Source organism: Arachis duranensis, chromosome 9 (genome assembly GCF_000817695.3).
Source record: "Arachis duranensis cultivar V14167 chromosome 9, aradu.V14167.gnm2.J7QH, whole genome shotgun sequence".
In the NCBI taxonomy this organism is placed as follows: Eukaryota; Viridiplantae; Streptophyta; class Magnoliopsida; order Fabales; family Fabaceae; genus Arachis; species Arachis duranensis.
Genome location: NC_029780.3, coordinates 8,155,947 through 8,166,944, shown reverse-complemented (window position 1 = coordinate 8,166,944; position 10,998 = coordinate 8,155,947).

The following is a 10,998-nucleotide window of genomic DNA, read 5'->3' as shown; positions in this document are numbered from 1 at the left end:
AAAGCTAGTTTCCGTTTTTATAGAATTTTTGCATGTTCCTATTTAGGGTTTTAGGTGAATTTTTAAGAAAAGAATTTTTTTTATTTATTTTTTTAGAAAATTTTATATAAAAATAAAAATAATTTTATGTAATTTAGATATTTTATATAAAAATATTTTTTTATTTATCAATTATGTTTAGGTATAATAATATAAAAGTATTTTTTGTTTATTTATTACGTGAAAACATCTTTTTTTTAAGAAAAAAGATCTTTTAAAAAAGATGTAAATTACAACTTCTCAAAAAAGATATTTTTTAATTTTTTTAGTGCTTTTATTTTTACTACTAAAAATTTGCCAAAGACGCTAAAAAATAAAAAAAAATATTTTTTCATTGAAAAAGATTTTTTTTTATCAAAATAATGACACCCAAACAAGCACTAACCATCACGAATAATTCCAACGGATACCCACTTCTACAAGTATTTTTGTCATTCCTAATTTTTTTACTTGTGTTTGCAACTTTAAAAAATTAATAGCACTTTTGAAAATACATATGAAGATAAATACCCTTTAAAGATTTAACTTATATTTATCAAAATTAAAAATTTTAGGTTGATGAGTTTGGAAAATTCTAAATTAAATTAACGATAAGTAAATATTATTAATATAATTAATTACAAAATTATTAATTTGATTTTGGCTCATATGTGTTAATTAAATAATTTTACTGTGCAGATTTTGCTATTGGGCCAAAAAATAACAAGCCCAAGATGTTAAAAGAGAATCAACATTGGTTATAAAAATGTTAAATGTTGTGGCTGAATTGCTATTACTTTTGTTGGGCCAAATTTAATTATTAGCCCAAATCAACTTTAAAGAAAAGATTCACTAGCTTGGTCTGAAATCAAAGAAAAAGGAAATGGGGCACAATATTTTTCTTTACTCATTTAACATAATCCATTTTCTTTAAACTCTGCATGCTTCCAACGGATCCCACATCCTTTACTTGGTGGAATTCAAATTTTTATTAAGAGAAATTAATGCAGACTTTGGAACCATAAAAGAGAAAGAGAAATTGATTTGATGGCAGCTTAATGATGATCCACGCCACTCAAAGCAAGAGGGAAGTAAAATTAATTCATTTTAATTTATTTGTTCAAATCCATTGAATGCTTTTCTTTCTACTCTCTCTTCTCTCTCAAACTTTCGGTCACTTCTCTGTCAGAAAGAAAAATGAAAAAACAAACCATCAGAGAAAGAAGTGAAGAAGTTAGAAACAAGTAAAGAACTATTGTGATGATGGCATCAAGAAAAAGAAAATCTGAGGTATGGAGTGACTAAGATCTTTACTACAAAAGGTAAGATGTGGTGAAGTAAGCTTAAGCCTTCCATAACCAAAAATGGAAGAAGATCCATTCGGTCAGAAGAAGAAAATTCTTGGAGGCATGGCTCGTCTCTACTTTTGATCAACCACCACAGCAGGTAGCTACAGTAGCTACGTGATGGAAGAGGCAGAAGTTAGAGCAGATGTAGCTATCATCATCAATAACGCATCCAGGGCTAGGAATCCTTATTGGAGTGCGAGTCAATATGGAAGGCTCGGATTGATGAAGTTTGGTGACAAGGGAAGACACAGAGGTAATTGCATGTTGGGTTTTACATTCGGTTATCTCTACTCTCTCTCTGGCCGAACCGGTTTTTGCATGAAGAATAAGAAGATTAGCTTGGACCAACAGTTTCAACCATGGAGGCTTCCCCTTCTATAAATAAGGGAGAACAGGCAGGACTTGAAGCAAGGAAAAGAGTGAAAGCACAGTGTTCTCATAGCTACCTAAGCTAACAGAAGTTCTTCTCCTTCAATGTTTTTCATTTTGTAATTTTCTGTTTAATTTTGTCTGTCTTGAGTCTCATGGAAAAAGGCAAATAGTGAGGTTTGTAAGAAAAAGCCATAGAGCGGAAAAAGGCAGAGTGCACAAAATTAAAAGAAAAAGCTATAAATGTCCTTAGAGGTCCTTTGTACATCTATATTGTGTTTCATGATTTTGTGGGAATCCCCTTACAAGTTGTGTTAGCACTTAGCAGTTGAAAGCTTGGTGGGTTACCAAGTCAAGTTCATGATTGGGTTAGATTCTGGACTTGTCCCAGATAAAAAGGGTAGTTCCTAGGGAGAATTGGTGTATGTAATCATGATTATTGTGAAATTCCATCATTGTTGTGATGGAGACTGGATGTAGGCTGCATTGCACTTAGTAGCTAAACCAGGATATATCTTGGTGTAATTTTCTCTCTCTTCTACTCCATTTCTGTTTCTACTGCATAGGAGACAAAATTGAAAAATATCTCATGGCTGGTTACGAGACAAAAAGAAAAAGTCTCTTGACTAGGCATGAGACAAAAACAAGAAATATCTCCTCAAGCATTCTAAAAGGCAGCAAGTGTTATTAAGCGAAAAAGGAGCTAAGATTCAACCCCCTTCTCTTAGTCACTGATAAACCATCAATTGGTATCAGAGCTTGGTCTTAAAGAGATCAAGCTTTGCAGCTTGGAGAAAAGATCCAGATGGCAGAGAACAGTGGCTCAAACCTGGTGTCCTCAAAGAGATCAAGCTTTGTAGTATTGGGGGTATATTTGACGCAAATCAAAAACTTTTGAGACAAAATTAAAACAAAATAAAACTTAAGAATATTTTTAAAATTTTTGCTAAACTTCAAGAACAAAAAATATACTTTACCTAAAATTTTAATATAACTTATATATTAACAACTATCTAAATTTTTCTTATATTTATGCCAATTATAATTTTTTAAAATTTTAAGTTATTTTTTATCAAATATAATAATTATTGGCTTGTTATTTATGTTTATTAAAAAATTATATTTAATTTAATATAATTTACTAAACATAAAAATACTACAATTTTTATATTATCTTTTAAAAGTTGATGTTGATAAATTATTTTTAAAAAGTACAAATTTTACAAATTTGAATAAATGGAAACATCTTTTCACAAAATTTTTATTGGATATATTTGATGCTAAAAAAAAGTTATGTTGGACATTTCATGAAATAATCGTTCGGCAATTATTATAGAATGAAATAGTTACAAATGTAATATATATAGAGCATTTAAACCTATACTATACTCGTGATTAATATATATTGATATAGAGAATAATATGCATCCAATGATCCAATCATCGAGGTAATACTCAATTTGGTCCCTGAACTTACACGCAAGTTTCAATTTAGTCCTTAAAGTTTCAATTGCCTCTATTTGGTCCCTAAACTTTGTGAATATAACTCATGTTAGTCCTTGAAACAATTTTCAACGTACAAATATTAACGGAACACTGTCGTAACAGCCGGATGCCACACTAAACTTTGTAAAATGATGTCGTTTTGGTTTTGGTACTCAAATAACCAAAAAACAACATCCTAAATGGTGTTTATTAAAATTTTACCTAACAAAATAAGTAATACGAAGTCGTTTTTGAGCTATTTAAATATCAAAACCAAAATTGCATCATTTTACAAGTTTTAACGTGACATGTGATAGTCTATAACAGCACTCTATTAACGTTTTTATATTAAAAATGGTCTCAGGGACTAATATGAGGCACGTTTATAAACTTCGGGGACTAAAGAGAAGCAATTAAAACCTCAGGGACTAAATTGAGACTCGCGTATAAGTTCAGGAACCAAATTGAATATTATCTCTCCAATCATCAAATTCTGAAGGTCCTTCATAGTTCCCTGTATATTCATCAATTAATTATCATAGTTAGAATATACTCAAATTTGCATATTTTATGAAAACATTAGATTAAAAGTTTAATTTTCTTGACAACTCATCAAAATATTCTAAACATGGGACGGACATGTTCAAATAATTAAAATTAGTGAATCAAACTTGACACGTTAGTTTTTCAATGGGTAAGGTTAGAGAGATAATAATATAAAGAATAAAGTATCGTTTTTGTCCCAACGTTTGGGATAAGTTCTATTTGTGTTCCTAACGTTTAAATAGTCCTATTTGTATCCCTAACATTTATAAAAGTGATTCAATGTTATCCTACTATCAATTATACTAACAAATCAGATTATATTTTTTAATTATTCTTACTTGGATATATTCATTCTCAATTAGGTCTTATTTGAATGTATTTGATTTTAATATTATACCCATTATTTGTATTTAGATTCAATTATATCTCTAAAAAAATGAATCATATAAATGTTGTAGAAATTAGTTTCAACTTTTGATGATATAACACCCGAGTTTTTAAAATTAAATTTTACGGTTTGAATTTAAAAATAAAATTTAATTTAATTATAACTTATTCTATTATTTTAAATTATCTATTAGAAACTATATTGATAATTACAGTCTAAATTATATATATATATATATATAACCATTCATTGTAATAATTGGCCATTTATAAATCATTTATCATCACCAGCGAATCATACACAAAAAGAAAAGAAGATTAGGAAACGTGGCTTAGTGCATATATATGTATGCTTTATAAACATGACACATACTTGCTTTCATTAATTGACCATGTCACCTAATAAAATTTATACGACAAACTCCCATTAATCATAACATTCATCTTTTTCATTCATTCATACTTGTCACGGGAAAGAAAAAGAAAGAAAGCACCGAGAGAGAGAAAACCGTGAGAGAGAATGAGAGAAATTATGGCACCGTAAAATTTTTGGTTTCGATTTCTTGAGATTTGTAATTTCAGTCAAAAATTTAATTCAGTAAAAGTGTTCGTATCCTTTTTTTCTACATGTTGGTGTTATTTTTATTCAGTGGAAGTTAACGGTGACGTAACTCTCCTACCCCTTGAGCTTGGCCAAATAGAATTCTACGAGGCACGGAAAATTCTGGATTTTTTTCCTTTCAGCAGCTCGGTCAGAAAATTTCTCCGAAGTTTCGAGTATTTTAATTTCATATAGAGGTAGGGGATATTTTATTAAATTAAGTATTTTAAACTTTGAATGTCTAAGAAGTTTACTGAATTATTGCAAATATATGAATGTTTGAATGATGGTTTTAAAGATGCTTGGCAATGCTGATTTTGAGTTAAGATCGTGATTTGTTGAGAAAGAGAAAACCCGAAAGGGTAGCATATCTCGAATTTTAGGGGAGATACTGCCGAAATTTTGATGAAATTGAGGTTTTGTTTGAAATACTATTTTAAAAGATTTGGTTTTGGGAAAATTAAACTATTTGAAATATATTTAGTTAAAAAAAGATTTATTCTATTTTAAAGTTTGTTTTTTTAAGAAAAGGAATCTCTGCCACAGGAGAGCAGAAAACAAAGATTAAAGGAATATATTAATTAATGAAGCGTCTGCCACAGGAGAGCAGATGTGATATTGTTTCGGCCTTAGTGCCAAATGTAAAGTGGGAACGCCCACACACTGAGAACTGTTTTCCAGATGTACGCTTATCTGATTTGGAAAGTCACACTGATGCGGCCTAGCCGTACGACTTATAAGCACACTGATGCATCTGGAAAGCCATATCTGGGACTTGTGCCCGAGTAATGTCGAGAGCGGGTAGGCAACCGACACATGAGCTCATGACCTGCGTTAGGGATAGACATGCATCATGTTGTTTGCACATTTGCATTTGATTGCGTTTGCTTGTTTTATTACTTTGTGATTGTATTGTTTGTCTTGTTGTGACTTGCTTGTACATTGAATTGAATCTCTTGCTTACACTATTTGTTTGTGAGTGTATTAAAGTGATTACGAGTTGACATTTGATTGAGGATTAACTATGTGGCTGAGAGACAGAAAATGTGACTAGTTTTATATTTAAAATTTGTTTTGAGTTTAGAAATTTAAAGAAAAGAAATTATTTATCTAAAGTAGAAATAAAAGTATTTCCAAAGGGTTAACAAAATAGTTTTACTAAGTAAGTTAATTATTTGCATTAAATTTATTACTTTTGCGGCATTCCCATTCCCTACTGAGAACGTGTGGTTTGTTCTCACCCCAAAATCTTCCACCCTTTTAGTGACACAGGTTCAAAGATTCAGTTAGAAGATGCAGACGACTAGTAGATTTACTTGTGATTCCTGTTATTTTTATAGAGTTCCCTCGCCCTTGTTGCTTTAAGTTTTATTTTATCCAGAGGAATAGGTATTGTATTTGAGTTTTATATTGAATCCATTTGTATAGCATTTATTATTATTAATAATTGTGTGATTTGAATTACTACAAATAATTTTCTGGTATTTTCTTATAAACTGAAATGCAATATCGACCTAAAGGCTCAATAGTAAATTTATAATAAAGGAAATCAGGTCTGTAACGCCTTACTTTTGGTACGATCATGACGTGCTAAAAGTTAGGGTGTTACATTATGGTATCAGAGTAGTTCGTTCCTGTTAGAGCTTTGGGAATAGACTGACTATGCTTCATTGCATACTCTGAGTGTCTGTCATGCAATAAGACTTGTCTTAATGGCAAGAGTTTGAGTTTCAGATGCATGACTGTCTATTGATTAATGCCGTTAGTTTACCGTTGCATATCTGTTAATACTAAGTCTGGCCAACTTAATGTTGATGGTTTATGTATACGAGAAAGTTAACGGGTTATCATAGGCAAAATAGAAGTAATAGATAACGTGAATCGTGGGTTTTGGGAACGTTAAAAGTTAAGTTTAGGAGTTAGCTCCGTTTCAATGTATAATCCTTATTCGTGCTAATGTGAATCTCTTCCTTGATTGTTTGCCATAAGACTTTTTGTTTCAAACTTCTTTCGTCAGATATGGTTTCTTTCACATTTGCAAACTGAACATGTCACACTTCTCTATTTCTTTTCTTCGGTATTTTTTGAAAATGGAGTTGATATAAATCTTTTCCATCTTATATCAGTTTTCGAGGACGAAAATTTTTGTAAAGTGAATAGGATATAACACCCGAGTTTTTAAAATTAAATTTTACGTTTTAAATTTAAAAATAAAATTTAATTTAATTATCACTTATTCTATTAATGGCCATTTATAAATCATTTATCATCACCAGCGAATCATACACAAAAGGAAAAGAAGATTAGGAAACGTGGCTTAGTGCATATATATGTATGTGTATAAACATGACACATACTTGCTTTCATTAATTGACCATGCCACCTAATAAAATTTATACCACAAATTCCCATTAATCATAACATTCATCTTTTTCATTCATTCATACTTGTCACGGGAAAGAAAAAGAAAGAAAGCACCGAGAGAGAAAGAAAACCGTGAGAGAGAATGAGAGAAACTATGGCACCGTAAAATTTCTGGTTTCAATTTTTTGAGATTCGTAATTTCAGTCAAAAATTTAATCTGGTAAAAATGTTCGTATCCTTCTTTTTTATACGTTGGCGTTACTTTTGTCCGGTGGAAGTCGACGGTGACGTAGCTCCCCTACTTCTTGAGTTTGGCCAAATAGAGTTCTACGAGGCGCAGAGAATTCCGGACGTTTTTCCCTTCAGCAGTTCGGTCAGAAAATTTTTCTGGAATTTCGAGTATTTTGATTTCATACAGAGGTAGGAAATATTTTATTAAATTAAGTATTTTAAACTTTGAATGCCTAAGAAGTTTACTGAATTATTGTAAATATATGAATGTTTGAATGATGGTTTTAAAGATGCTTGGCAATGCTGATTTTGAGTTAAGATCGTAATTTGTTGAGAAAGAGGAAATCCGAAAGAGTAGCATATCTCGAGTTTTAGGGGAGATACTGCCAAAATTTTGATGAAATTGAGATTTTGTTTGAAATACTATTTTAAAAGATTTAGTTTTGGGAAAATTAAACTATTTGAAATATATTTAGTTAAGAAAAGATTTATTCTATTTTAAAGTTTGTTTTTTTAAGAAAAGGAATCTCTGCCACAGGAGAGCAGAGAACAAAGATTAAAGGAATATATTAATTAATGAAGCGTCTGCCACAGGAGAGCAGATGTGATATTATTTGGGCCTTAGTGCCAAATGTAAAGTGGAGACGCCCACACACTGAGAACTGTTTTTCAGATGTACGCTTATTGATTTGGAAAGTCACACTGATGCAGCCTAGCCGTACGACTTATAAGCATACTGATGCATCTGGAAAGCCATATTTGGGACTTGTGCCCGGGTAATGTCGGGAGCGGGTAGGCAACCGACACATGAGCTCATGGCCTGCATTAGGGATAGACATGCATCATGTTGTTTGCACATTTGCATTTGATTGCGCTTGCTTGTTTTATTACTTTGTGATTGTATTGTTTGTCTTGTTGTGACTTGCTTGTACATTGAATTGAATCTCTTGCTTGCACTATTTGTTTGTGAGTGTATTAAAGTGATTAAGAGTTGACATTTGACTGAGGATTAACTATGTGGTTGAGAGACAGAAAATGTAACTAGTTTTATATTTAAAATTTGTTTTGAGTTTAGAAATTTAAAGAAAAGAAATTATTTATCTAAAGTAGAAATAAAAGTATTTCCAAAGGGTTAACAAAATAGTTTTACTAAGTAAGTTAATTATTTGCATTAAATTCATTACTTTTGCGGCATTTTCATTCCCTACTGAGAACGTGTGGTTTGTTCTCATCCCAAAATCTTCCACCCTTTCAGTGACACAGGTTCGAAGATTCAGTTAGAAGATGCAGAGGACTAGTAGATTTACTTGTGATTCCTGTTTTTTTTATAGAGTTCCCTCGCCCTTGTTGCTTTAAGTTTTATTTTATCCAGAGGGATAAGTATTGTATTTGAGTTTTATATTGAATTCATTTGTATAGCATTTATTATTATTAATAATTGTGTGATTTGAATTACTACAAATAATTTTCTGGTATTTTCTTATAAACTGAAACGCGATATCGACCTAAAAGCTAAATAGTAAATTTATAATAAAGGAAATCAGGTCCGTAACGCCTTACTTTTGGTACGATCATGACGTGCTAAAAGTTAGGGTGTTACAGGTGAGCTATTTTTCGGAGTGGATCATCGATTCTATTCCAGACATTTGTACTCTAACATAAAGAAGAGATTTTTAAAACTCAAACTAAAGCGTTCATGATGTGTAATTGATGGCAGGATAACATTGAATCACTTTTACAAACGTTAGGGATACAAATAGGACGATTTAAACGTTAGGAACACAAATAGGATTTATCCCAAATGTTGGTGACAAAAACGATACTTTACTCTATTGCATTTAATATTATTCAATTATTGTAACATTAGTTAAAAAATGAATAAAATAAACAGTAATTAAAAATGTAAAAAAAATTAAACTATTTTAGACTGATTTTTTTTCTTAAATATTTTTGTAATATATTCTGAAAAGAACAATGACTTATATATGTCTGCAAATTAATAAGTATAGTTAGTAGTGATTAAATAAGTGTTAATAGAAATAATATATTAAAAAAGGACTGAATTAGTCATGCGTTACAAATTTTTGAAATTTTGAAATAAAATTTTTATAAATTATTTAAGATACCAAACCACAAATTCAAAATTATTTTAAATCACTATTTTTGTTTTTTGATAATGATATCAAGAATATTGTTCAATTTTAATTTCCTTACATCATTGAATAGAAATTCAAAAATTAAGGCATATGTAGAGCCTATTTTAATTAAGATGATATATAACCTATTTTTATGGTCTAAATTCAGGTAGAGTCGATTTCACGTGAAGTTGATAGTTGAGGCCGTTAAATAAAACTTGTCAAATTAGTCAAATCATTAAACGACTCTTAACTATCAACTTCACATAAAATCGATTGCATCTGAGTTTCCACCATTGATATACCTAATAAATATGTTGAAGCAACTTACCTAGCTAAGGGTAAGAGGGAGGTCTGGGCAAAGGTGGCAAGGCCCTGGGTTCAGGTACAAATGGAAAATCTTTTTCAATAATTTTATTCGGATTCGGACCATGGAATCGATGCCAACGCCGAGGAGGCGTTGGTGGAGGCGGAGGAGGACATGCCTTCTTTGGACAAGGCCGAGAACGTCGTGGCCGAGATGGAGGCAGAGGCGGAGACGGAGGCGAACGGACACGACGGGCACTAGGATGATAAAAAAAGCCACAAGGAGTATCCCTTTCACCAAAGTTACTTGATGTTGAACCTTCTAACTCACCAAACACCACATGATTTGTGGGAACTATTTTCTCTGTTATTATATTTTTTTTTAGAAAAAGGAAGTGTTAATATTCTACACCAATATTTAGAATATTTAAATTGAAGTTAAAAAATACATTTGTCCGAAATGATGAAAAGCATCAAAGTTAAATGGCAATTTTGTTATGAACTAGGGAATTATTTGTGTATAATTATATAGCATGCACTACACTTAATGGTTTGCTAATAACAAAAATGATATAATGTCAAAATAATCAGTTTCTACTTATAATAAAATTGTTTTATTAAAGTGCTATTTTCTTGATAAAAAAGATTTTTTAGTTTAAATTATATATATATGTTAAAGAGACAAAAAAAAATAGCTAAAAAACTTATCATATTTAGTATTTATTAATTGTCGTCTATCTTATTTTTTTATCAAGACAGAAACAAAAAAAAGCAAAAAATATAAAATATGCTAACGAAATATGAAAATTATATCATTTACTGTGTATAATAGAAATTAAGAGAAATATGATCTATACTTTTTTAATAAAATGTTTTTTGTTATATATATTTATTAAAAATATTTGTTACTATTTCAAAGACTTGAATAAAAAATTTCTTAATTAAATTATAGGATATTTATTATTTTAATTAATCTCACATATTTATTATTATTACATATACATTTAATAAAAAAAATCATTCATAATACATATTAATATAGATGGATGATAGCGGTGAAGAGAAAACTAACCTTGGGATAATTCATCACCAAAGACTTGGAAAGATAAGAGAAAACTAAAAAGAGCAAAAGATAAATAAGCTTTTGAGTTACATATGATCACTGTGCTCATCATCGGAAACTCAAATAAAATTTTTTAAAAACAAA